Source organism: Dermacentor albipictus, chromosome 2 (assembly GCF_038994185.2).
Source record: "Dermacentor albipictus isolate Rhodes 1998 colony chromosome 2, USDA_Dalb.pri_finalv2, whole genome shotgun sequence".
NCBI lineage: Eukaryota > Metazoa > Arthropoda > Arachnida > Ixodida > Ixodidae > Dermacentor > Dermacentor albipictus.
The window spans coordinates 177,348,459-177,370,432 of NC_091822.1; the positions used below are offsets into that span (position 1 = coordinate 177,348,459).

General features: G+C 46.0%; 1 long non-coding RNA gene and 38 other non-coding genes across 40 annotated transcripts; 1 reads left to right on the plus strand and 38 right to left on the minus strand.

The window, feature by feature from the left end:
• Positions 1-11: 11 nt before the first annotated feature.
• TRNAV-UAC (transfer RNA valine (anticodon UAC)) lies at positions 12-84 on the minus strand. Its single transcript has one exon. It is a non-coding gene; the product is annotated as a tRNA-Val (tRNA).
• A 79-nt stretch (positions 85-163) lies between these two features.
• Positions 164-236, minus strand: TRNAV-UAC (transfer RNA valine (anticodon UAC)). The gene has a single exon. It is a non-coding gene; the product is annotated as a tRNA-Val (tRNA).
• A 79-nt stretch (positions 237-315) lies between these two features.
• Positions 316-388, minus strand: TRNAV-UAC (transfer RNA valine (anticodon UAC)). The gene has a single exon. It is a non-coding gene; the product is annotated as a tRNA-Val (tRNA).
• Positions 389-467: 79 nt separating this feature from the next.
• On the minus strand, positions 468-540 carry TRNAV-UAC (transfer RNA valine (anticodon UAC)). Its single transcript has one exon. It is a non-coding gene; the product is annotated as a tRNA-Val (tRNA).
• A 79-nt stretch (positions 541-619) lies between these two features.
• Positions 620-692, minus strand: TRNAV-UAC (transfer RNA valine (anticodon UAC)). Its single transcript has one exon. It is a non-coding gene; the product is annotated as a tRNA-Val (tRNA).
• A 79-nt stretch (positions 693-771) lies between these two features.
• Positions 772-844, minus strand: TRNAV-UAC (transfer RNA valine (anticodon UAC)). Its single transcript has one exon. It is a non-coding gene; the product is annotated as a tRNA-Val (tRNA).
• A 79-nt stretch (positions 845-923) lies between these two features.
• Positions 924-996, minus strand: TRNAL-UAA (transfer RNA leucine (anticodon UAA)). Its single transcript has one exon. It is a non-coding gene; the product is annotated as a tRNA-Leu (tRNA).
• Positions 997-1,075: 79 nt separating this feature from the next.
• TRNAV-UAC (transfer RNA valine (anticodon UAC)) lies at positions 1,076-1,148 on the minus strand. The gene has a single exon. It is a non-coding gene; the product is annotated as a tRNA-Val (tRNA).
• Positions 1,149-1,227: 79 nt separating this feature from the next.
• TRNAV-UAC (transfer RNA valine (anticodon UAC)) lies at positions 1,228-1,300 on the minus strand. Its single transcript has one exon. It is a non-coding gene; the product is annotated as a tRNA-Val (tRNA).
• Positions 1,301-1,520: 220 nt separating this feature from the next.
• Positions 1,521-1,593, minus strand: TRNAV-UAC (transfer RNA valine (anticodon UAC)). Its single transcript has one exon. It is a non-coding gene; the product is annotated as a tRNA-Val (tRNA).
• Positions 1,594-1,672: 79 nt separating this feature from the next.
• On the minus strand, positions 1,673-1,745 carry TRNAV-UAC (transfer RNA valine (anticodon UAC)). Its single transcript has one exon. It is a non-coding gene; the product is annotated as a tRNA-Val (tRNA).
• A 79-nt stretch (positions 1,746-1,824) lies between these two features.
• TRNAV-UAC (transfer RNA valine (anticodon UAC)) lies at positions 1,825-1,897 on the minus strand. The gene has a single exon. It is a non-coding gene; the product is annotated as a tRNA-Val (tRNA).
• A 79-nt stretch (positions 1,898-1,976) lies between these two features.
• On the minus strand, positions 1,977-2,049 carry TRNAV-UAC (transfer RNA valine (anticodon UAC)). The gene has a single exon. It is a non-coding gene; the product is annotated as a tRNA-Val (tRNA).
• A 79-nt stretch (positions 2,050-2,128) lies between these two features.
• On the minus strand, positions 2,129-2,201 carry TRNAV-UAC (transfer RNA valine (anticodon UAC)). The gene has a single exon. It is a non-coding gene; the product is annotated as a tRNA-Val (tRNA).
• Positions 2,202-2,280: 79 nt separating this feature from the next.
• On the minus strand, positions 2,281-2,353 carry TRNAV-UAC (transfer RNA valine (anticodon UAC)). Its single transcript has one exon. It is a non-coding gene; the product is annotated as a tRNA-Val (tRNA).
• Positions 2,354-2,432: 79 nt separating this feature from the next.
• Positions 2,433-2,505, minus strand: TRNAV-UAC (transfer RNA valine (anticodon UAC)). The gene has a single exon. It is a non-coding gene; the product is annotated as a tRNA-Val (tRNA).
• A 79-nt stretch (positions 2,506-2,584) lies between these two features.
• Positions 2,585-2,657, minus strand: TRNAV-UAC (transfer RNA valine (anticodon UAC)). The gene has a single exon. It is a non-coding gene; the product is annotated as a tRNA-Val (tRNA).
• A 79-nt stretch (positions 2,658-2,736) lies between these two features.
• TRNAV-UAC (transfer RNA valine (anticodon UAC)) lies at positions 2,737-2,809 on the minus strand. Its single transcript has one exon. It is a non-coding gene; the product is annotated as a tRNA-Val (tRNA).
• A 79-nt stretch (positions 2,810-2,888) lies between these two features.
• On the minus strand, positions 2,889-2,961 carry TRNAV-UAC (transfer RNA valine (anticodon UAC)). Its single transcript has one exon. It is a non-coding gene; the product is annotated as a tRNA-Val (tRNA).
• A 79-nt stretch (positions 2,962-3,040) lies between these two features.
• On the minus strand, positions 3,041-3,113 carry TRNAV-UAC (transfer RNA valine (anticodon UAC)). Its single transcript has one exon. It is a non-coding gene; the product is annotated as a tRNA-Val (tRNA).
• Positions 3,114-3,192: 79 nt separating this feature from the next.
• On the minus strand, positions 3,193-3,265 carry TRNAV-UAC (transfer RNA valine (anticodon UAC)). Its single transcript has one exon. It is a non-coding gene; the product is annotated as a tRNA-Val (tRNA).
• Positions 3,266-3,344: 79 nt separating this feature from the next.
• TRNAV-UAC (transfer RNA valine (anticodon UAC)) lies at positions 3,345-3,417 on the minus strand. The gene has a single exon. It is a non-coding gene; the product is annotated as a tRNA-Val (tRNA).
• A 1,907-nt stretch (positions 3,418-5,324) lies between these two features.
• LOC135907756 (uncharacterized) lies at positions 5,325-15,854 on the plus strand. Of its 2 annotated transcripts, none has more exons than XR_010566107.2 (5): positions 5,325-6,210; positions 6,931-7,021; positions 9,770-9,955; positions 11,770-11,931; positions 15,733-15,854. It is a non-coding gene; the product is annotated as an uncharacterized lncRNA (long non-coding RNA). The 2 variants fall into 2 exon arrangements; XR_010566106.2 differs by having other exon boundaries at positions 5,326-6,210; positions 15,730-15,854.
• A 610-nt stretch (positions 15,855-16,464) lies between these two features.
• TRNAV-UAC (transfer RNA valine (anticodon UAC)) lies at positions 16,465-16,537 on the minus strand. Its single transcript has one exon. It is a non-coding gene; the product is annotated as a tRNA-Val (tRNA).
• Positions 16,538-16,616: 79 nt separating this feature from the next.
• TRNAV-UAC (transfer RNA valine (anticodon UAC)) lies at positions 16,617-16,689 on the minus strand. Its single transcript has one exon. It is a non-coding gene; the product is annotated as a tRNA-Val (tRNA).
• Positions 16,690-16,768: 79 nt separating this feature from the next.
• On the minus strand, positions 16,769-16,841 carry TRNAV-GAC (transfer RNA valine (anticodon GAC)). Its single transcript has one exon. It is a non-coding gene; the product is annotated as a tRNA-Val (tRNA).
• Positions 16,842-16,920: 79 nt separating this feature from the next.
• TRNAV-UAC (transfer RNA valine (anticodon UAC)) lies at positions 16,921-16,993 on the minus strand. The gene has a single exon. It is a non-coding gene; the product is annotated as a tRNA-Val (tRNA).
• A 79-nt stretch (positions 16,994-17,072) lies between these two features.
• On the minus strand, positions 17,073-17,145 carry TRNAV-GAC (transfer RNA valine (anticodon GAC)). Its single transcript has one exon. It is a non-coding gene; the product is annotated as a tRNA-Val (tRNA).
• Positions 17,146-17,224: 79 nt separating this feature from the next.
• TRNAV-GAC (transfer RNA valine (anticodon GAC)) lies at positions 17,225-17,297 on the minus strand. Its single transcript has one exon. It is a non-coding gene; the product is annotated as a tRNA-Val (tRNA).
• A 79-nt stretch (positions 17,298-17,376) lies between these two features.
• On the minus strand, positions 17,377-17,449 carry TRNAV-UAC (transfer RNA valine (anticodon UAC)). Its single transcript has one exon. It is a non-coding gene; the product is annotated as a tRNA-Val (tRNA).
• Positions 17,450-17,528: 79 nt separating this feature from the next.
• On the minus strand, positions 17,529-17,601 carry TRNAV-GAC (transfer RNA valine (anticodon GAC)). Its single transcript has one exon. It is a non-coding gene; the product is annotated as a tRNA-Val (tRNA).
• Positions 17,602-17,680: 79 nt separating this feature from the next.
• On the minus strand, positions 17,681-17,753 carry TRNAV-GAC (transfer RNA valine (anticodon GAC)). Its single transcript has one exon. It is a non-coding gene; the product is annotated as a tRNA-Val (tRNA).
• Positions 17,754-17,832: 79 nt separating this feature from the next.
• TRNAV-GAC (transfer RNA valine (anticodon GAC)) lies at positions 17,833-17,905 on the minus strand. Its single transcript has one exon. It is a non-coding gene; the product is annotated as a tRNA-Val (tRNA).
• A 79-nt stretch (positions 17,906-17,984) lies between these two features.
• TRNAV-GAC (transfer RNA valine (anticodon GAC)) lies at positions 17,985-18,057 on the minus strand. The gene has a single exon. It is a non-coding gene; the product is annotated as a tRNA-Val (tRNA).
• Positions 18,058-18,136: 79 nt separating this feature from the next.
• TRNAV-GAC (transfer RNA valine (anticodon GAC)) lies at positions 18,137-18,209 on the minus strand. The gene has a single exon. It is a non-coding gene; the product is annotated as a tRNA-Val (tRNA).
• Positions 18,210-18,288: 79 nt separating this feature from the next.
• On the minus strand, positions 18,289-18,361 carry TRNAV-GAC (transfer RNA valine (anticodon GAC)). Its single transcript has one exon. It is a non-coding gene; the product is annotated as a tRNA-Val (tRNA).
• A 79-nt stretch (positions 18,362-18,440) lies between these two features.
• On the minus strand, positions 18,441-18,513 carry TRNAV-GAC (transfer RNA valine (anticodon GAC)). Its single transcript has one exon. It is a non-coding gene; the product is annotated as a tRNA-Val (tRNA).
• Positions 18,514-18,592: 79 nt separating this feature from the next.
• TRNAV-GAC (transfer RNA valine (anticodon GAC)) lies at positions 18,593-18,665 on the minus strand. The gene has a single exon. It is a non-coding gene; the product is annotated as a tRNA-Val (tRNA).
• Positions 18,666-18,896: 231 nt separating this feature from the next.
• On the minus strand, positions 18,897-18,969 carry TRNAV-GAC (transfer RNA valine (anticodon GAC)). Its single transcript has one exon. It is a non-coding gene; the product is annotated as a tRNA-Val (tRNA).
• Between the last annotated feature and the right edge of the window lie 3,005 nt (positions 18,970-21,974).

Consider the following 21,974-nt stretch of genomic DNA (forward strand, 5'->3'; position numbering starts at 1 on the left):
ACATAATGCACTGTTCCCGCCCAGGATCGAACCGGGGGCATAGCGCGTGTAAAGCGCACGTGATAACCACTACACTACGGGAACGGAGCACGGAGACGGCTATTTCTCTCCCTCTTTTCTTCTGGGTATTCGCGATCGCAAAGAAAAGAAAAGTATAATGCACTGTTCCCGCCCAGGATCGAACCGGGGGCATAGCGCGTGTAAAGCGCACGTGATAACCACTACACTACGGGAACGGAGCACGGAGACGGCTATTTCTCTCCCTCTTTTCTTCTGCGTATTCGCGATCGCAAAGAAAACAAAAACATAATGCACTGTTCCCGCCCAGGATCGAACCGGGGGCATAGCGCGTGTAAAGCGCACGTGATAACCACTACACTACGGGAACGGAGCACGGAGACGGCTATTTCTCTCCCTCTTTTCTTCTGCCTATTCGCGATCGCAAAGAAAAGAAAAGTATAATGCACTGTTCCCGCCCAGGATCGAACCGGGGGCATAGCGCGTGTAAAGCGCACGTGATAACCACTACACTACGGGAACGGAGCACGGAGACGGCTATTTCTCTCCCTCTTTTCTTCTGCGTATTCGCGATCGCAAAGAAAACAAAAACATAATGCACTGTTCCCGCCCAGGATCGAACCGGGGGCATAGCGCGTGTAAAGCGCACGTGATAACCACTACACTACGGGAACGGAGCACGGAGACGGCTATTTCTCTCCTTCTTTTCTTCTGGGTATTCGCGATCGCAAAGAAAACAAAAGTATAATGCACTGTTCCCGCCCAGGATCGAACCGGGGGCATAGCGCGTGTAAAGCGCACGTGATAACCACTACACTACGGGAACGGAGCACGGAGACGGCTATTTCTCTCCCTCTTTTCTTCTGGGTATTCGCGATCGCAAAGAAAACAAAAACATAATGCACTGTTCCCGCCCAGGATCGAACCGGGGGCATAGCGCGTTTAAAGCGCACGTGATAACCACTACACTACGGGAACGGAGCACGGAGACGGCTATTTCTCTCCCTCTTTTCTTCTGCGTATTCGCGATCGCAAAGAAAACAAAAACATAATGCACTGTTCCCGCCCAGGGTCGAACCGGGGGCATAGCGCGTGTAAAGCGCACGTGATAACCACTACACTACGGGAACGGAGCACGGAGACGGCTATTTCTCTCCCTCTTTTCTTCTGGGTATTCGCGATCGCAAAGAAAACAAAAACATAATGCACTGTTCCCGCCCAGGATCGAACCGGGGGCATAGCGCGTGTAAAGCGCACGTGATAACCACTACACTACGGGAACGGAGCACGGAGACGGCTATTTCTCTCCCCCTTTTCTTCTGGGTATTCGCGATCGCAAAGAAAACAAAAGTATAATGCACTGTTCCCACCCAGGATCGAACCGGGGGCATAGCGCACGTGATAACCACTACACTACGGGAACGGAGCACGGAGACGGCTATTTCTCTCCCTCTTTTCTTTTGCGTATTCGCGATCGCAAAGAAAACAAAAGTATAATGCACTGTTCCCGCCCAGGATCGAACCGGGGGCATAGCGCGTGTAAAGCGCACGTGATAACCACTACACTACGGGAACGGAGCACGGAGACGGCTATTTCTCTCCCTCTTTTCTTCTGCGTATTCGCGATCGCAAAGAAAACAAAAACATAATGCACTGTTCCCGCCCAGGATCGAACCGGGGGCATAGCGCGTGTAAAGCGCACGTGATAACCACTACACTACGGGAACGGAGCACGGAGACGGCTATTTCTCTCCCTCTTTTCTTCTGGGTATTCGCGATCGCAAAGAAAACAAAAACATAATGCACTGTTCCCGCCCAGGATCGAACCGGGGGCATAGCGCGTGTAAAGCGCACGTGATAACCACTACACTACGGGAACGGAGCACGGAGACGGCTATTTCTCTCCCTCTTTTCTTCTGGGTATTCGCGATCGCAAAGAAAACAAAAACATAATGCACTGTTCCCGCCCAGGATCGAACCGGGGGCATGGCGCGTGTAAAGCGCACGTGATAACCACTACACTACGGGAACGGAGCACGCAGACGGCTATTTCGCTCCCTCTTTTCTTCTGGGTATTCGCGATCGCAAAGAAAACAAAAACATAATGCACTGTTCCCGCCCAGGATCGAACCGGGGGCATGGCGCGTGTAAAGCGCACGTGATAACCACTACACTACGGGAACGGAGCACGCAGACGGCTATTTCTCTCCCTCTTTTCTTCTGGGTATTCGCGATCGCAAAGAAAACAAAAACATAATGCACTGTTCCCGCCCAGGATCGAACCGGGGGCATAGCGCGTGTAAAGCGCACGTGATAACCACTACACTACGGGAACGGAGCACGGAGACGGCTATTTCTCTCCCTCTTTTCTTCTGGGTATTCGCGATCGCAAAGAAAACAAAAACATAATGCACTGTTCCCGCCCAGGATCGAACCGGGGGCATAGCGCGTGTAAAGCGCACGTGATAACCACTACACTACGGGAACGGAGCACGGAGACGGCTATTTCTCTCCCTCTTTTCTTCTGCGTATTCGCGATCGCAAAGAAAACAAAAACATAATGCACTGTTCCCGCCCAGGATCGAACCGGGGGCATAGCGCGTGTAAAGCGCACGTGATAACCACTACACTACGGGAACGGAGCACGGAGACGGCTATTTCTCTCCCTCTTTTCTTCTGCGTATTCGCGATCGCAAAGAAAACAAAAACATAATGCACTGTTCCCGCCCAGGATCGAACCGGGGGCGTAGCGCGTGTAAAGCGCACGTGATAACCACTACACTACGGGAACGGAGCACGGAGACGGCTATTTGTCTCCCTCTTTTCTTCTGCGTATTCGCGATCGCAAAGAAAACAAAAGTATAATGCACTGTTCCCGCCCAGGATCGAACCGGGGGCATAGCGCGTGTAAAGCGCACGTGATAACCACTACACTACGGGAACGGAGCACGGAGACGGCTATTTCTCTCCCTCTTTTCTTCTGCGTATTCGCGATCGCAAAGAAAACAAAAACATAATGCACTGTTCCCGCCCAGGATCGAACCGGGGGCATAGCGCGTGTAAAGCGCACGTGATAACCACTACACTACGGGAACGGAGCACGGAGACGGCTATTTGTCTCCCTCTTTTCTTCTGCGTATTCGCGATCGCAAAGAAAACAAAAACATAATGCACTGTTCCCGCCCAGGATCGAACCGGGGGCATAGCGCGTGTAAGGCGCACGTGATAACCACTACACTACGGGAACGGAGCACGGAGACGGCTATTTCTCTCCCTCTTTTCTTCTGCGTATTCGCGATCGCAAAGAAAACAAAAGTATAATGCACTGTTCCCGCCCAGGATCGAACCGGGGGCATAGCGCGTGTAAAGCGCACGTGATAACCACTACACTACGGGAACGGAGCACGGAGACGGCTATTTCACTCCCTCTTTTCTTCTGGGTATTCGCGATCGCAAAGAAAAGAAAAGTATAATGCACTGTTCCCGCCAAGGATCGAACCGGGGGCATAGCGCGTGTAAAGCGCACGTGATAACCACTACACTACGGGAACGGAGCACGGAGACGGCTATTTCTCTCCCTCTTTTCTTCTGGGTATTCGCGATCGCAAAGAAAACAAAAACATACACTGTAAAAAATTTCCGTAATTATACGGGGGATTTCCGTCATTATACGGAGGACTGCAAGTAAAAAAACGGAAAATCGGTCATTCTCACAAAAAACTGCAAAAACTGCCGTTAAAATACGGAAAGTGCTCTCCGTTTTCAGCTTAACGGACATTTTGCACGTATTATTACGGTAACTGCCCTGTTTTGCACGAAACAGACGGAATTCCGTATTATTATTATGCGAACATCCGTATTTTCGCGACGAAAACTATACCCGCATGCTGTCTAAATGAGCATGCACTTGTACTCGCAGAGTTCCATCCAAGAACAATTTATTGAACAGGCGAACTGTACACATTATGAAGACACGTGCAGACTCAGCCTTCTACCGAAAGCTTCAATAACAGATCGTATAGATATACATTGACGCGCACTCTCTCTCTCTCCATATATATATATATATTATTCGGTGTAAACGCTGTGCAGATTATAATACAACATATATGTGTAAGTGGACGAAGTGTGGTGGATACACGTTCCAATCTCCAATGAAAACAAACTTGCACCGGTCAGCTGCTGCATGGTTCGCTGACAATGACATCGGCGCTGTATGTGCATATATATATATATATATATATATATATATATATATATATATATATATATATATATATATATATATATGTGTGTGTGTGTGTGTGTGTGTGTGTGTGTGTGTGTGTGTGTGTGTGTTCATCAACACCAGGCGAGCGTCTTTGTGGATCGGGCGGCCAAAATTAATTATTTCAACGTCTCGATTCAAAGCGATGGTCCAACATTGAAGGCGCGATCTCACTCTTTTCATCAATGGAACATCCGTGGTCGTTCACGATCATCAATAGCGCGGCCACAACTCGTTTTTCGGTTTGTTGCTCGTCGTCTTTTCTGTACACCTGTATTTTTCTTTCGGGCATAGCATATGCATATGGGCTTAGTAACGCTGATCATATGCGCAAATATATGCGTGTTCTCGCAATGTTCTCAAATTAAGCGCTTTGTAGTTAATAACGCAGCATATATGTTTAAGTGAATGAAGAGCCGGGGACATACGTGCATACGTAAACAAGCTTGCGGCACTCAGGTGCTGGTACACTGGGAATGACATTGGTGCTCTATACGCCAAAAATTGTGCGCACTCTAAATCAGTACCGAAACGCAGGGAGTGGTATAATGACCGTAACTGCGTTTACATTTGGCAATAAATGGTCTCGAAGGGGACTGGCGGCCTATAGATCCAAGTACAACGGTCGGAGGAAATTTTCGAATGCGGCAAGCAATTAACCCAAGTGTCAAAGAGCACTGCTGAACTGCAATGTAGTTGGTTGAACTCATTCCCATGATATTTACAAAATATCTCGTCTCTGACAATAACTGCCCATTCATTGAGACAAATCGATTACGCATAATCTTCACTGTTCATGTGTTAATTCTTGCGGTAAGATGTAATCGCAAACATTTGGTGCTTCATCTTGAAACAAGACCGGTAAGCGCGCTCGTTCTTGTACGGTAGAATCAAGAACGCGAACATGCACCGACATGTATGTAAACTACTGGAAGGTGACTGAAGATGAAGGACCTATTACCGTGCTAGTACTGTGTACACTGTCAAAAAGAAGAAAAAAATATTTCGGAAAGAAAGAATGCCCAGTGTCGAGATGTAACGATTCAAGCTTTATTTCTTTTTGACCTATAGAATGCAACACCACTAGTTCCACGTGCTTTATGCATGGGTAATGTTATGACACAACTCATTATTTAACCGTTCATTACATGCACCAACCCTCCCAAATTATCACTGTACTCGAGCTTATGGACGCATCGCAGTGCACTGCTTTGCACTTCATTGTAGCACAGGGGTTTGCTATCGCCAGTAGCGAATGCTTTGGTTGACCTCCCTGCCTTTCTTCCTTTTGAATTCTCTCTCCCTTTGTATAAAACGCACTAACTTGTGGGAGAGAAAGCATTCTCCTCTTTTAGAATTCAATTAATTGTCAAGCAATTATATTGCAGTTCCAGTAACTAGAGCACAAATGCGAAAACGAAACCGATTCTCTTCGGTTCTCCGCGCTCAGAGTGCGACACCAGGGGGCAGCGCGCGCTGCGCGTCCGTTAGGAGTGGCAGACGGAGATGCACATGTGTAGTCAGCCGGCATTTTTCGAGTTGTGTTGTAAATGTTGTTAATTCGCCGTAAATATCTCTTGATTTGTACTCAAGGGTGGAGCAAGACCCCAAGGAAGAGAGATTGACTCATCGGGAGCGAAGAACAGAAACGATGGATGGTTACGCTGCTTGGGTCTCGGCACGTTCAAATTGGCAAAGTTCCGAATTTGTTGCTGTGTTGTGTCCGCTTGTGCGCTCGTTATTTGCCGTCATCGCTCGGAGATATTTGCGCTGGATGTCTTTCACTTCGTGTACAAAACTCTGCTCGCTGCGGCATCGAAGAAGTTGTCCTGTGTTTGGGTGCACGTATGCGCTTGGACACGGATAGCCTGCTTGCTCTCAACGGGTGTTCAACAGTCTACGCGCGCTGGTAACTTGCTCATGAGGTAAGCCCATTTTAATCTTATTTGTTTTGCATAACGTAGGTGTTAAAATGATGTGTGGTAAGCCGGTGTCGCGAACAGAAATATTGTTTCAAAAGACCACTATGCAACGTCTTAGGGCAAAAATCACGCATGAATGGGGAAAGGATAAAACCTATCTTTTCAGATCGATTCCAGTCGTAGCGCGATTGGCTCGATCGCAATTTCCGTGAGGTACTTCTAACCTTTTGTTCACTCGCGTTAAAAGCGTAGAATAAAACTGCGTTCAGTTGAGCTCTTGTATTGACGCTTGTATTGGCTTGAGAGCATACTGTATCCGATACAAGAACTTCTGTTAAAATACGGAAATTAACGTTCGAGGCAATAGCAGTCGCTCACTACCTGTGATCGTTACTTTCTTGCTTGGGTGCACGTTTTAATTGTGACCGGAAAAAAACGTCTTGCTGCACCGTTTGCGGTGCAGCAAGACGTGTTCCTTCGAATGATGTCTGGGCAGTCAAGGCATTCGTGCCACTAAGCAAGCAGTAAACGGGGTATCAGTGCGAAAACATTTGGACATACAAGAGAAGCGAATGGTATCACCATAGACTCTTTTATTTGATGAATAATTCAGTTGTATTACTAAAGCGGAGAGTGGATATGCATGAAAGTCAGATTGTATTGATACTAAGCAAAAACAAGGTAACTTATCATTACTAATCAATCCTTTTCTTTTACTGAAAGGCAAGTTGCTGTTGTGCTGGAGCTGAGAAGAGGTCTGCTGCCTGCAATGGGTCCATCTCTCTCAAGTTATTGCAGTATTATAGCTCTCAAGGTGAGTGGATTTTTTTTTCTCATAGCTATTTGCCACCTGAATCAGGACCGTTTACTTAGCTGTGTAGGTGATCACTGTTAGTGACATTGGAGTGCTGGTGTACCAGCACTCCTTTATGATTGCAACGCATATGACAGAGTGCAGCTGTGGCAGTATGCAAAGGTGTTAATCTACAAGCCAAATTAGGTTCTTTGAGGTAATATGTTAATATATTGATGACATTGGATTGTGGTCTAGCAGGCAAAAATGCTAAACAAAAAGAAATTTTAATTTGCACTTGGTAAGATGTGCAAGCAATTCAGGCTGTTATACATGAAATGGGACATTTGTAGATGTCTTCTACAGTGCTGCAGTCCTGAATGGCTTCAGAGTTGAGTGATACCACTATAATTTCTCTGTAGAGCATGCAGCACAGTTTAGCATTGGGGGAGGCTGGCATCAACAGGCGTCTACTTACTGTGAAGTTCAAGTGAAGTGTTACTGTTAGGGTGACTATATATAATTTATGGTTTAATTCTAGTCTTGTGTCAGGCAGACATAGTTTACCCATTTGGTTAAACAATAGAGATGTAATATCTATGTATATAAGTATTACCCATTCATTTATGCCATTTAGACAATGGCAGAAATGCGTGGGTAATACTTGTGTACATAGTCAATACATCACTATTGTTTACCCAGCGGTGCCCCTGCATGCTAAATGTTACAGGGCTATTATTAAGTAATGTCAGCTTTTGTTGTAACATTAAGGCACCTTTTATATTATTACAGATTACCACCATTGTGCACCATCATAGTGTCATATTTACACTAAATGTATTTGACTTTGCTATAAAACCTTGCACAGCGGTGCATCGTGAAATTTTTTTTATAGTTTCTGGCCTCAGAATGCACTTCACGTTATATTCTTGTTTGCAACAAGACTATAAATGCAGGTTTCTCTCCTTATGTTTTGTGGCACTTCAAACTGCGGCGAGCTAAACCACTGGGCAGCAATACTGGATACGCTACTGCGTGTGGAGCTGTCTTCAAACACACACAAGGAATACATCATTGCTTTTTAGCACAAAATAACGGACACAAGAAAGACGACAGAACAAGGCGCTACTCTCAACTGACATCACTATATTGCGTCCCTCCTTTGTAGACAGCAGAATCTAGAAGAACATTTGCTGTGAACACCAAGTGCAGGAACCACCAACATCTGATCAAAAAAGCACACTCATGCGACAGAATCCAAAAAAGAAACATATTGAGCACTTTACAAGGTTAAAGAAAGCACACTAATGCACTGTGACCCCAATGACTGTATGAAGAAAACTTCTGATAACTCTCTGGCGGTGGTATCACGGCCCTTTTTTCAAAATCGTAGCATCACGAAACATTGCGAACCTAAGCGATCCATACCAACAGGCACAGGTTCCCATTTGGCTCAACATTGTAAAATATGGAAGTGCAAAGCCATGTTTCGTGATACTACGATTTTGAAAAAGTGCTGTGATACCACCGCCTGAGAGTTATCGGAAGCTTTCTTCATACAGTCATTGGGGTCACAGTGCATTAGTGTGCCTTCTTTAACCTTGTGCAGTGCTCAATATGGTTTTTTGGATCCCGTCGCATGAGTACGCTCTTGTGATTGGTTGTTGGTGGTCTCTGCACATGGTGCTAACTACGGATGTTCTTCTAGATTCTACTATTTATAAAGGAGCGACGCAATAAAGTGATGTCAGTTGAGTGTAGCGCCTTGTGCTGGTCGTCTTTCTTGTGTCCATTGTTTTGCACTTAACAAAGTATTTATGGATTCACACCAACAAGCCCGCCAACACATTGTGTTGCGGGCACTTCTGAAGTACTGTCTGTCCAATAACCTTGGTGGCATAGAAGCGCCGTCCACTTCTATGCGTTGCTTTCTGTTTCATTGTGGCATGACATCACATTATAATCATAATGTGTATGTACTTTTTCCAAGAGACCCATATTCCTATCCTTGTGTTGTATTTGCTGTCGCATTATTTATGTGCAAATGACCAGTGCTCCGAGCTCCATTTTATCGCAAGTAAACTACTGGTACCTAAACAGATCTGTATATCAGAAAACCAAAGCTGAACTGCCGAACAGTACCAAGCGGCAGCCTTAGTGCAGTGTCAAGTAGTCAGATTTTATTGGTCATGCAGAGGTACACAGGATAGCTCTTTATTACTTGCTGAATAATTAAGCTGTGTGAAAACTGAGTATATATGTAGCTTCAACCACATGCTATTGGTCATTGCTCCTGCCCTCATCAAATGTAGAAGATTATCACGGCATTTCCTATTCTCTTTTTCCTTAATACAGTGGGATTACTGCATGCGTAAGTAGGAAACGGATCACATAAGCAATCAAAAGCCAACATTGTGTAAACTTGGAACATTGATTGTACAGTTTGATGACCCAGAATAAGTAGGAATACACCATAAATGATTGACAATTAACTTTTACTTGACACAGGGCTAAAGCATACAGTAAGCATACTGTATGCTCATATGGTGTCACATCAATTTAAATTTTAGTGTAGCTTTACAGTGTACGCTTCTATTGTTGTATTCTGTCAGAGGAATGATAATGTTTCGCGTGTATAGCAACTAGACTGTCTATATACAGAAGTAAAAATGTGTGAACTGTATTTTTTAATGATTTGATAGAATGTGTAGCACAATAAAGCCATACAATCAACGCACAGTGATGTGACTTTCTCTGCACATGTTGCAGGTTCAAAAAAGGTATGGTGGAAGCTGTTTCCAAGGTTCCGACCAGAAAAGACAGCCAGTATAAAAGGGTCCACGCCACTGATCTCTACTACAGGGGATGAACAGCACATCGAGCGCCCTCGACTGAAGCCGGCCTTGTCCCGGAAGTTGGTGCTTGACAACTTTGCGGCAGCACTTTGTTGCACGGGTGTGTAGCATTTCTTCCCCTAACATGCCTGCCTGATGTGCCATAAACTACCCAAGCAGTGTTTCGAGGTGTCCAGAATTTTTCCATTGTAGTGTCTACAGTGTCGCTAACATAAGTGGCGTGCAATGGAAACACTGGTAAATCAGAAAAAACTTGATGTAAAAGAACACTATCGTATACGGGTTCAGATTGTCATAAAAGTGCTTACCAGACATGTAGAGACCTCCTAAAATGTGAAAAACCACAAAGAAAAGTTTTTCGGCAGCAATATTATCTGATCGCACGCACTAGTTAGTCCACCATATGCCCTGCTTCCAGGACAAGCGACTGCATGACATCGCATTTCCACTGGCTTCACCTGCATCCGGTGCGGTGTGCTGCACCCAGCGAAACATGTTAGAAATCAGTGGTGCACAGTGTTTTCTGTCCCCTTTCTCGACGCCTACTGAACACATGTTAAACTGTTTCCAAAGCAGACAAACAGAAGGAAAGGGTTCTGAACACATTGCATTTTAAAGTGGCTGGTACTGGGTAACGCAAGTACTGTGGCATAGTAGATTTGCACCAGGCAACCTGGGTACCCAAAAAGGCTGCTGTTTACTTGCAAATGGCCAACATATTGTGAGCATGTTGAAGTTCTTTTTTTATTCTCATCGCTTATTTAGCTAACGGAGACAGCTTTCACAACTGAAGAAGCCTTGGAAGCATGAAACACTTCACAAAACCAGCTTCAATATATCGTGTCTGCATCACAATTTCATGGCTGCATGAGTGAACCCTCTGGTTAACATGTAAGAGAGTTCATGATGTTTGCCATGCATTATCCAGTTTATTTACAGGTCAACCCTATCTTGAGATTTAAGCTGATGTTGCGTTTAGAGAAATTATGGCCGAGAGCCAGCTTTTGAGAATACAGATTGAGCTTGACAGATTAAACGCCAGAACAAGTCGTTGAGGATTTCAGATCAAGAATCTTCAAAGGCCAGTTCATTTAGTGGTGTTAATATTCTGCTCGAAGTTGTTGATTGTTACGTTCATATGGTGCCCAAGCATTGCGGTAACAACTTCACTTGGAGTACATAGCAAGGGTGTATTCAATGTAAGCTGCTGGCTTTTTTTCTGTGTTTTCAAAAACTGGTTTCTTGTTCAGTTTAAATTTTCGAATTTTGCATTGTTTATTAGGTGTTGTGTCTTGTTTCCTTTTCCTGCAGCTTCTTAGTTAAACATCTGAATAGTGAACACAACTTGACCTTTTGCTTGATTGCCTAGATTACATGCCCTCGATGCAAAACAATTTCACTTCAAAACTGCTTGTACCACACTGAAAGAATAACTTGAAGCAGCCATAGCCACCAATAACACGCAAGAGATGATTATGAAAATTTTAATATTGTTTTTTGATCTACAGGGTGTCTTAACTATCGTGCACCAAGATTCAGAAATATGTAAATGCGATGTAACTAGACAAAATGAAGGTAATGTTTGCCATCGCCTGGAGATACTCTGATTATATTGTGCATTCTGCCTAATTACATAATTCTTAATTATTTATTAAATATCTCAAATAATTAAATGAAATGTGTCAATGAAAAGTTGTAGAGCAATATGAAAGCCTCCTGATACACTTTTTTGTTACTGTTACTCATTGTGTGCTACATAAAAGTGTTTTTCCAAGGAATAAGCCTGCGAATACACATAAAGTGTCTTGAGTGGCCAGTCATGTGTCAGTTTTGTGGTGCAAAGCCACGAATACAACTTAAATGGGTTCTTTTAAGAAAAAGACTTAGCTCAGCAAATTATCTTTCTTTGTGCAGCCTGTGGAGACAAGGTTTCTTAGACATGGCCGTGGCCCTCAAGGAAGATGCCGAGGCCACAGGCAGTTCCTCCAGTGACCGTGAAAAGGTCCCCTGGGGCACAAGTCTGGTTTGGCACCCCCACCTTTCTCCTGCAGCTTTTCTGTCTACTTAGCTAACCAGGTGGGTCAATGATGGCAAAGGGAAAAAAAGAATCAACAGCATCAAACGCAGAACTTGCTCAAGCTCAATGCATTTTTGGTGTGAAGTTTTTCCCTTATCATTTATCAAAAAAACGGGTAATAAGTATATGATATGGTCTTCATACGGACACCTCTTTCCCACAGAGAATTAGCAGTAAAAAAAGCAGCTTATGAAGGCTTGAATATTAGCTAGGATGATGTGGCATAGATAGGATAATGATTATGAATGTTTCTAATGAAGGCAGTGGTAGTAGAGTGAATAATCAGAGTTTATATACAGATTGAAAGACATTTCGTTCCAATGCCAGAATTTTAAATCATCCCAAATAATTCTTGCATTTTATAGTCTTCATTTTATAGTTCTTGATGCTTGCTTCTTGCTGACATCATTCTTATGCTGCATAATTCACCTGTTATAAATTCCCTATTTCCCCCATTCAAGCAACTTTACATTGATCATAAGAAACCTCGTAGATGAGTTCCAGAAACTTGCTGATGAGATTAGGGGGTGGCGTGTACCCCAGGCCGCTTTCAAGGGCCTCATATCTTGCAAATGTTAGAAATACTCCTGCTAAGCAAGTTCTTGGTGTCATACAAGGTTATTTGCGAATACGAATTTGCCTAAATTTAGAAAACAGCCAATATAAAAAATGTCAAGCGATATCGCTGGCGATACACACACACATTCCAACTGAACTAAATGCAAATAAATACAGCACCAAATGCAGAATCATTGGCATGATGCCATTCTTTCAGTGGAATAAAATCTGTCCTGCATTGTAAATCTGGAATCCTTTATAATCCAGACTACTAAATATTATGAGGGTTGTAGCGTAAAATATGCATGTATTTATTTCTCGTTTCTTTACTTTAGGACCCGATAATGCTAAAACAGCAGTGAAAGAACTGATATCACAGTACCTAATACTTTATATTGCTCCAGAAATCCGTTTCTCTGCCGATCGCAGCATTCGACACTAACAAGAAGGCACATAACACTTAGGGTGGTGCTATTCACTTTGATTGTTTGGGAACGAAACCCATAATGTACATGTTATGGCCCTACGTGTCATTACGTTTGAACAACAAAAAGGTTGGGGGTTCGCATTTTGCAAAACTGCATGGAGGTTTTCACTGTGTGCATATAAAATTAGGAACCTTCCCAGCTCATACTAAATGCATTCTCCAAAGCTTTAGGTTATACAGGTGCACTACTTTACACAGAACACACTCTTTTCCCTCGTCACGGCTCACACTCTTAGGCAGAGTTACACCCTTTGAAGTGCCCCTTCTTCCACACAACGATAATTGTCATCTGCCTTTATGCATTTTCTTTCTTTAACGCTGCGAGCCCTGTGCTTTCCAGTAACGAACGGCATGCGCGTTATCAGCATGATAGCATTCCCGACAACAAAGTAGCGGGCGTGGCGTCTTCAAGAAAGGAAACGCATCGAGGCAAATAACGATTATTGTTGTGTGGCAGAAGCGGCACTCCAAAGGGTGTAACTTTGCCTAAGAGTGCAGGTGGTGATTCAGATTCTTCAAAGGTGTTTCATTGTATGGGATGGCACATCGCGCTTCACTTATTTGCAGAATATTGCATTCCAATTGTGTCATATGAGATAAATCCATTAGAGAGCTTTAGCTTGCCCTAAATTTATTACAGCTGTGTACTGGTAAACTGGCCGCAGCTTGCAGTGCTTGTGGAAAAACAATTGTAACTGCCATATTATATGTAACTGCTAGTGCACAGGCATAGGCAGCAGCAATGGTTAGAGTACGCTTGTTTCTTCTATTCTGGGGTATGCATCCTCCGCCAGAAAGTAGTTTTTTTCGTCTTCCTCTTCTACCATATTGGAATGTGAAATGGGGTGTAATTTGTAGGATATACTCTTGCATAAACTTAATGAGCATTTATTCTTGTCTGTGCCACAGATCATTGTTGCTACCACTGTAAAAGCAGGGTGCCTGTTTACAGCACCCATAGGGAACAATCTGTGAATCTTTAACGAACAGTAACGATAATGAATAATCGAATAATTTTTAGTAATTTTCAACAAATTTAGCACTCTTTGCTTTCCACTACGGTGTTTTTCAAACTCTAATATTGGCACAAGGTTTGAGTGCAGGATGTCATTTTGTGTGAAAGAGTACACTTGTGCGCATAACACCTCATCGTCAACATTCTGCTGCACAGAATGTCATTAGCTTTTGTATGCATTGGTCACTATCTCACAAACCGGTTGCTCCTTTGTTAGTTGGAATGTAGCATTTATGTAAAGCACATTTGATGTTCTAACAAAAAGCATTGTGCCCTCTTATCCCCTAATTCTCCTCACTTGATGCCTAGTGTTGTAATAGCATGGTTGACACCATGAGAGTCAGTGTGGTGAATAATTGTCTGGTGGAGTAGGGGGTGTACGTTAACTTAAGCAACTTTTCCAGACGACTTGAATCAGTATTGTGGAATGCTGGTTTTTTTTTCAATCACTGTTACCTAGTTTCACTTTGGTTGTGGCAACAAGTATAATGTAGTTCGCTAGCACTCCTGCCAACACATATAATGTGCAGGCATCTGTGTTGAAAAAAAGACCAGCTAATGGTTTGCCAGGAGCTAAGGTCCATTTAGACCATTAAATTTTGAACTTACACCGGTGGAAATAACTGGTGAATGAAAGCACACCCAGGAGAACTCAAGCAAGACTGCGAGTCGGCCTAGTTGGAACAAATTCATCTTGAAACTTATTGTGCACAACAAACAGGGACGAAGAATAGAAGAAACACAAGGACGAGCGCTTAACATTGTGTTTCTTCTATTCTTCGTCCCTGTTTGTTGCGCACAATAAGTTTCAAGATGAGCAGGAGAACTGACCATAATATTTTCTTTCATTATAACACCGCTGAAGCTTTGAACTACATTTGAACTGGCTTGTTTAAAAAATGACCCATTTCCTTGTTCAAGTAAGACAAAGGTTCCACAGGAAGACAGAAACTTGAAGCCGTCAACAGCAGCATGAATATAAACAGCACTCGACGTTTTGCAATCTTGCACCTGGTTATATTATCCATCCCATTTTTTTCCACAGGCTGTTCTTTACTGTTTTATGGTCATATCCAGTTTAATTTTAATGTCCCTATTTTTTAATATTTGGTTAATATATACTTTCTTCATCGGCTTGCAACAAAATATATATTCATAATGTGCCTTCATTTACCATTTGCAGTGATCTTAACCAGATGCATCTTGATACAAAATTTATTTTCCTTAATTCTTCGTTTTCCTTTTTCAAAAGTGCAAACTGTTTATCTTGATACCTATTTTGTCTTCTGGGAAGATTGGTTCTACTGGATTAATGACTGCATACATGTGTACATCGTTTTCTGTTTTGGTCACCCCTACTCTTGGCAAGTACTGACAGCATTGCTCATACCCGCTCCATCACGATCACCACTGCTAAGCACACCCTTCCTTCCTTTATTTTAACACTTTGGCTTCTCTTGACCTATTAATGCACCAGTTACTTCTCCCCCAATGAGGCTAGGGGCCAGTGAGATATGCACAATCCCACAACACAGCCAAGGAAAACATTTGCTACCCTAATGACAAGCACCTATGTCGAAATGTTGGCTACAGCAACATCCCTTGTGCCAGCAATGTTGATCTACTTACATGTTTTTCTAACACAGAAGTTACTGCTTTCTCGTGTTCTGTGATTAAACTTTTTTGCCGCTTTCTTTAGGATGGATATTCACGAAGACTATTTGTTTCTCCTAACAGCAGCAAGTTTATCCTTGCAAGTGTTTGGAGTCAAGAACAACTTTCACCAGGAAGAAGTGCAAGACGAGTGATTGAAGAAAATAAAGTTGCTTCTGTGATCTAAGAACTTGAGGACTGAAATGTTGCACCTTTTTGTATATATGCTATGCAGTGCATTCATATCACAAAGTGCAAAGTGTTTCATCTCTGCAGCCATGTCAGTGTGTTGGCAAGACAATTTTCTCAATGGTGACCTGCTGCTTTTACTATGAGCTGCCTTCATGACATTTGCATTAAAGGAGATGTACTATCGTGGACAAAAGTACCCTGGAAGTGCGAGCGTTGACCAAATTGCATTTCTGCTCAAGACCGCTGAAAACAGTGGGTCACGTATGCACATGCTGAACGCAGATGGTGGCACGGCTGATCCCAGCAAATAGCACACCAATGAAATTCGGTCGACTCTCGCACGTCCTGGGCAATTTTGTGCCCGATGGCACATTCTTCGAATGGATATGCTCTGCAAGATGAAATACGGGAAGCACCTGTACTTTTACGGTTATAGTACAGATTCAGAATACAGAATCTTCCGTTTTCTAGATACAGAAGCACTCGTATCTTGTATTACGGTCTCTTTTTTTACAGTTGTCCGTTCTACGGAAATGACCGTTCTTAATTTACGGAAGAGTGTTCGGTCACAAATTACCAGCAAATTTTCTGTAAAGTAAGGCAAATTTTTTTTACAGTGTAATGCACTGTTCCCGCCCAGGATCGAACCGGGGGCATAGCGCGTGTAAAGCGCGCGTGATAACCACTACACTACGGGAACGGAGCACGGAGACGGCTATTTCTCTCCCTCTTTTCTTCTGGGTATTCGCGATCGCAAAGAAAAGAAAAGTATAATGCACTGTTCCCGCCCAGGATCGAACCGGGGGCATAGCGCGTGTAAAGCGCGCGTGATAACCACTACACTACGGGAACGGAGCACGGAGACGGCTATTTCTCTCCCTCTTTTCTTCTGGGTATTCGCGATCGCAAAGAAAAGAAAAGTATAATGCACTGTTCCCGCCCAGGATCGAACCGGGGGCATAGCGCGTGTCAAGCGCGCGTGATAACCACTACACTACGGGAACGGAGCACGGAGACGGCTATTTCTCTCCCTCTTTTCTTCTGGGTATTCGCGATCGCAAAGAAAAGAAAAGTATAATGCACTGTTCCCGCCCAGGATCGAACCGGGGGCATAGCGCGTGTAAAGCGCGCGTGATAACCACTACACTACGGGAACGGAGCACGGAGACGGCTATTTCTCTCCCTCTTTTCTTCTGGGTATTCGCGATCGCAAAGAAAAGAAAAGTATAATGCACTGTTCCCGCCCAGGATCGAACCGGGGGCATAGCGCGTGTCAAGCGCGCGTGATAACCACTACACTACGGGAACGGAGCACGGAGACGGCTATTTCTCTCCCTCTTTTCTTCTGGGTATTCGCGATCGCAAAGAAAAGAAAAGTATAATGCACTGTTCCCGCCCAGGATCGAACCGGGGGCATAGCGCGTGTCAAGCGCGCGTGATAACCACTACACTACGGGAACGGAGCACGGAGACGGCTATTTCTCTCCCTCTTTTCTTCTGGGTATTCGCGATCGCAAAGAAAACAAAAACATAATGCACTGTTCCCGCCCAGGATCGAACCGGGGGCATAGCGCGTGTAAAGCGCGCGTGATAACCACTACACTACGGGAACGGAGCACGGAGACGGCTATTTCTCTCCCTCTTTTCTTCTGGGTATTCGCGATCGCAAAGAAAAGAAAAGTATAATGCACTGTTCCCGCCCAGGATCGAACCGGGGGCATAGCGCGTGTCAAGCGCGCGTGATAACCACTACACTACGGGAACGGAGCACGGAGACGGCTATTTCTCTCCCTCTTTTCTTCTGGGTATTCGCGATCGCAAAGAAAAGAAAAGTATAATGCACTGTTCCCGCCCAGGATCGAACCGGGGGCATAGCGCGTGTCAAGCGCGCGTGATAACCACTACACTACGGGAACGGAGCACGGAGACGGCTATTTCTCTCCCTCTTTTCTTCTGGGTATTCGCGATCGCAAAGAAAACAAAAACATAATGCACTGTTCCCGCCCAGGATCGAACCGGGGGCATAGCGCGTGTCAAGCGCGCGTGATAACCACTACACTACGGGAACGGAGCACGGAGACGGCTATTTCTCTCCCTCTTTTCTTCTGGGTATTCGCGATCGCAAAGAAAACAAAAACATAATGCACTGTTCCCGCCCAGGATCGAACCGGGGGCATAGCGCGTGTCAAGCGCGCGTGATAACCACTACACTACGGGAACGGAGCACGGAGACGGCTATTTCTCTCCCTCTTTTCTTCTGGGTATTCGCGATCGCAAAGAAAACAAAAACATAATGCACTGTTCCCGCCCAGGATCGAACCGGGGGCATAGCGCGTGTCAAGCGCGCGTGATAACCACTACACTACGGGAACGGAGCACGGAGACGGCTATTTCTCTCCCTCTTTTCTTCTGGGTATTCGCGATCGCAAAGAAAACAAAAACATAATGCACTGTTCCCGCCCAGGATCGAACCGGGGGCATAGCGCGTGTCAAGCGCGCGTGATAACCACTACACTACGGGAACGGAGCACGGAGACGGCTATTTCTCTCCCTCTTTTCTTCTGGGTATTCGCGATCGCAAAGAAAACAAAAACATAATGCACTGTTCCCGCCCAGGATCGAACCGGGGGCATAGCGCGTGTCAAGCGCGCGTGATAACCACTACACTACGGGAACGGAGCACGGAGACGGCTATTTCTCTCCCTCTTTTCTTCTGGGTATTCGCGATCGCAAAGAAAACAAAAACATAATGCACTGTTCCCGCCCAGGATCGAACCGGGGGCATAGCGCGTGTCAAGCGCGCGTGATAACCACTACACTACGGGAACGGAGCACGGAGACGGCTATTTCTCTCCCTCTTTTCTTCTGGGTATTCGCGATCGCAAAGAAAACAAAAACATAATGCACTGTTCCCGCCCACGATCGAACCGGGGGCATAGCGCGTGTCAAGCGCGCGTGATAACCACTACACTACGGGAACGGAGCACGGAGACGGCTATTTCTCTCCCTCTTTTCTTCTGGGTATTCACGATCGCAAAGAAAACAAAAACATAATGCACTGTTCCCGCCCAGGATCGAACCGGGGGCATAGCGCGTGTCAAGCGCGCGTGATAACCACTACACTACGGGAACGGAGCACGGAGACGGCTATTTCTCTCCCTCTTTTCTTCTGGGTATTCGCGATCGCAAAGAAAACAAAAACATAATGCACTGTTCCCGCCCACGATCGAACCGGGGGCATAGCGCGTGTCAAGCGCGCGTGATAACCACTACACTACGGGAACGGAGCACGGAGACGGCTATTTCTCTCCCTCTTTTCTTCTGGGTATTCGCGATCGCAAAGAAAACAAAAGTATAATGCACTGTTCCCGCCCAGGATCGAACCGGGGGCATAGCGCGTGTAAAGCGCACGTGATAACCACTTTTTTTTTATTTATTGCCGGTTTTTCGCAGAACGTGCAGTTTCAACACATTACAGTATTATAATTGCAATACAAACAAAAAAAGAAGGAAAAGAGTCACATCGTACAACAAAAGCCGTCTGTCCCTATTGGACAGGCGTTGTCAACTTAAAATTCCTTCATGGCTGTCAGAGGTTCTAGCCTCCACAGCCATTCCGGAACACATTGTTGCATTTTCTGTATTTCTATAAATCGTGTCATACATTCTCTGAAATAAGCGCGAGCGGGCCTAGCGTCAGGATCACAGTAGTACCCTGCCATACGAGCCCGCCATATACAGTGGAGAGCGTTTAACATAATAAAATCATATGGAACCCCATCATCATCCTTAATTGTCGGATACCTTATCCCTTGGGGGTCCACCGGTAACTCCTTTTTCAGGGTTCGCTTTAAGACGTCCCAGAAAAAGAAGCCCTCCCAACATTCTAAGAAAACGTGATCTATGGTTTCCTGCTTTTTGCAGATCAAGCAATGGCTTCCCCATGGTACGATACATCCTCGCTCTTCCATGAAAGTCTTCACGGAGAGCGTTCCGGTGTGAAGCTTAAAAAAAAAGGTTTTTACTCCTGGTGGCACCTCCATGCGTTTTACCCGTTTAAGTACATCCAGTCCTGGCCCTCCACTGTAAATGGCTCTGTATAACGGCACTGGAAAAACAATGTAACACACATCTCTATACAATCTTTTCCTTTTCACTTCGCACAGGTAATCCATGGAAAAATTGGAGGACGCTTAAGCTTCGCCTTCAAGAGTGGAACGCGATAGCGTTCCCGTCGACCCGCCAATGGGTGTAAGACAATGGGCTACAGGGCAGCCATCACTTACGAGGCGCCCCGCATCAGACGCGGTGAGGGTCGAGCCATATGGTCGAGCAACGCGGCGTTCGGCGCAGCAATGAAACGTGCGCCTGAGCAAGCGGAGCGAACCAAAGAACTCGGTATCCCGGAGGGGGAAATGATGCACGCCAGCCAAACGCCGTGATCGGCACGGGCAGAGAGATAGACAGATAGTGATCTAAAGAAAGGAAGGACGCTTGATTCTGCGGAGAGAGCGAGGCGAAGCGTTGTCAGGGGAGAGAGTCCGAACCGCGACAGCTCCAATGCGCGCGTGGCGCGCCATCTGTCGGGGCAGCGCCGTACATGGAGAGGAGGGGCTCTTCTGTGTTTGCCGCAAGATGGCTCTCCGTGTGCGGAAAGCGCAGAAGAAATGCAGCGAAACGCACTTCGCTACTCGTGTAATTGCGACTTCTGTAAGTTACATGTTCATAATTACCTATATACACCACAGTATAACTTTCCACGGCTCGTTTCGAAGGCAACACCGCATTCACTAGAGGCGCGTTTGTACCTTTTGGAAGCATCGAAATCGTGGCTGAGTCATCATTCTGCTTCCGACAGCCGAGCTGATCGGATCGTTGAATCATGGCCTCAAGCGGGGCGGCGACAGCGGTCACTTTGGGCCGCGGAAACAGGTTCAGCAACGACGACGAAAGGGACTACCAGTTTATTTTGCCCCAACTGCCGAAAGGACGAATTGTTCTCAACACCGTATTTTTACACGGTGATGTAAGAGCGAGGCCGTACAAGGTCGAGGATTTTCGGGATGCGCTTACGCCCACAAGCCTGCTGCCGGAAGTTGTGTGCCTCGGGGCCTACCAGGTCAATCACGTCTGGGCCGTGACCCTCAGTGACGCAGCTGCAACAAAACGCCTGTTGGCCCTGAAAGAGCTTCAGGTGAAAGGGCGTCGATGTGTCATCGTCGACCCGCAGGACCAGCAGGTGAAACTCCGGCTTCACTGGCTGCTGTACGGCGTTTCCGACGAGGACGTCCGGGCGGCATTCACAACCTTCGGCAAGGTAGAAGAGGTGAGCAGGGAGCGTTGGCGCGTCCAAGGCATGGGAGACAAGACCTCGACCACCCGGACCGTGCTACTGAAGCTGAGAAGCGGCATTAAAGTGGAAGACCTGCCTCACCAGGTCCGCGTCGGCGGAGAGCTGGCACTGGTGGTCGTACCTGGGCGGCCCATGCAGTGCCTGCGCTGCCAAGGGACAGGACACGTACGCCGTGATTGCAAAGTCCCCCGTTGTTCGAGATGCAGACGGTTCGGCCACGTCGACGCTGACTGCGTTAAATCTTACGCGGCCGTGACAGGACCAGCAGCGAGTGATGTTGCTGCAGAGCACGTCATGGACGCAGTCGAGACAGAAGAAGCTGCTAAGGGAGCCGGTGTGCAAGTGCCTTCATTGACGACAAATGCCACGACGGTACCGGAGGTCGCTCAAGCCAAGGTAGTCGAGGGTGATGAGCAGGTGACTGGGCCTGCACGTGTCGAGAGGGACGAAGACCCTGTGAAGGCAAGTGCTAATGAAGGCGAACGCGAGGAGACTGAGTCAGCGATGCAACAGGGCGAGGATGCAAACGACGGGGACCGGGCGGCTAGTCTCGGTGCCACCTCCAAGCGCCCCCGTGACGAGGGCGGAGACAAGGACAGCGCGGCATCCAGCACAAGTGACGGGCCACCAGCGAAGACGCCTCTTGGGAGGCGGTCGGTCTTCAAGCCGAAGCCAAATGTTCCGCCCGAGAGAAAGCCTGGTGACAAAGCACAGCAAAATAATAACGCCGGGAAGACGGGCGGGCCCGGAGGCGGCTAGCCGAGGGCTGGTCGTGAGAGGTAAG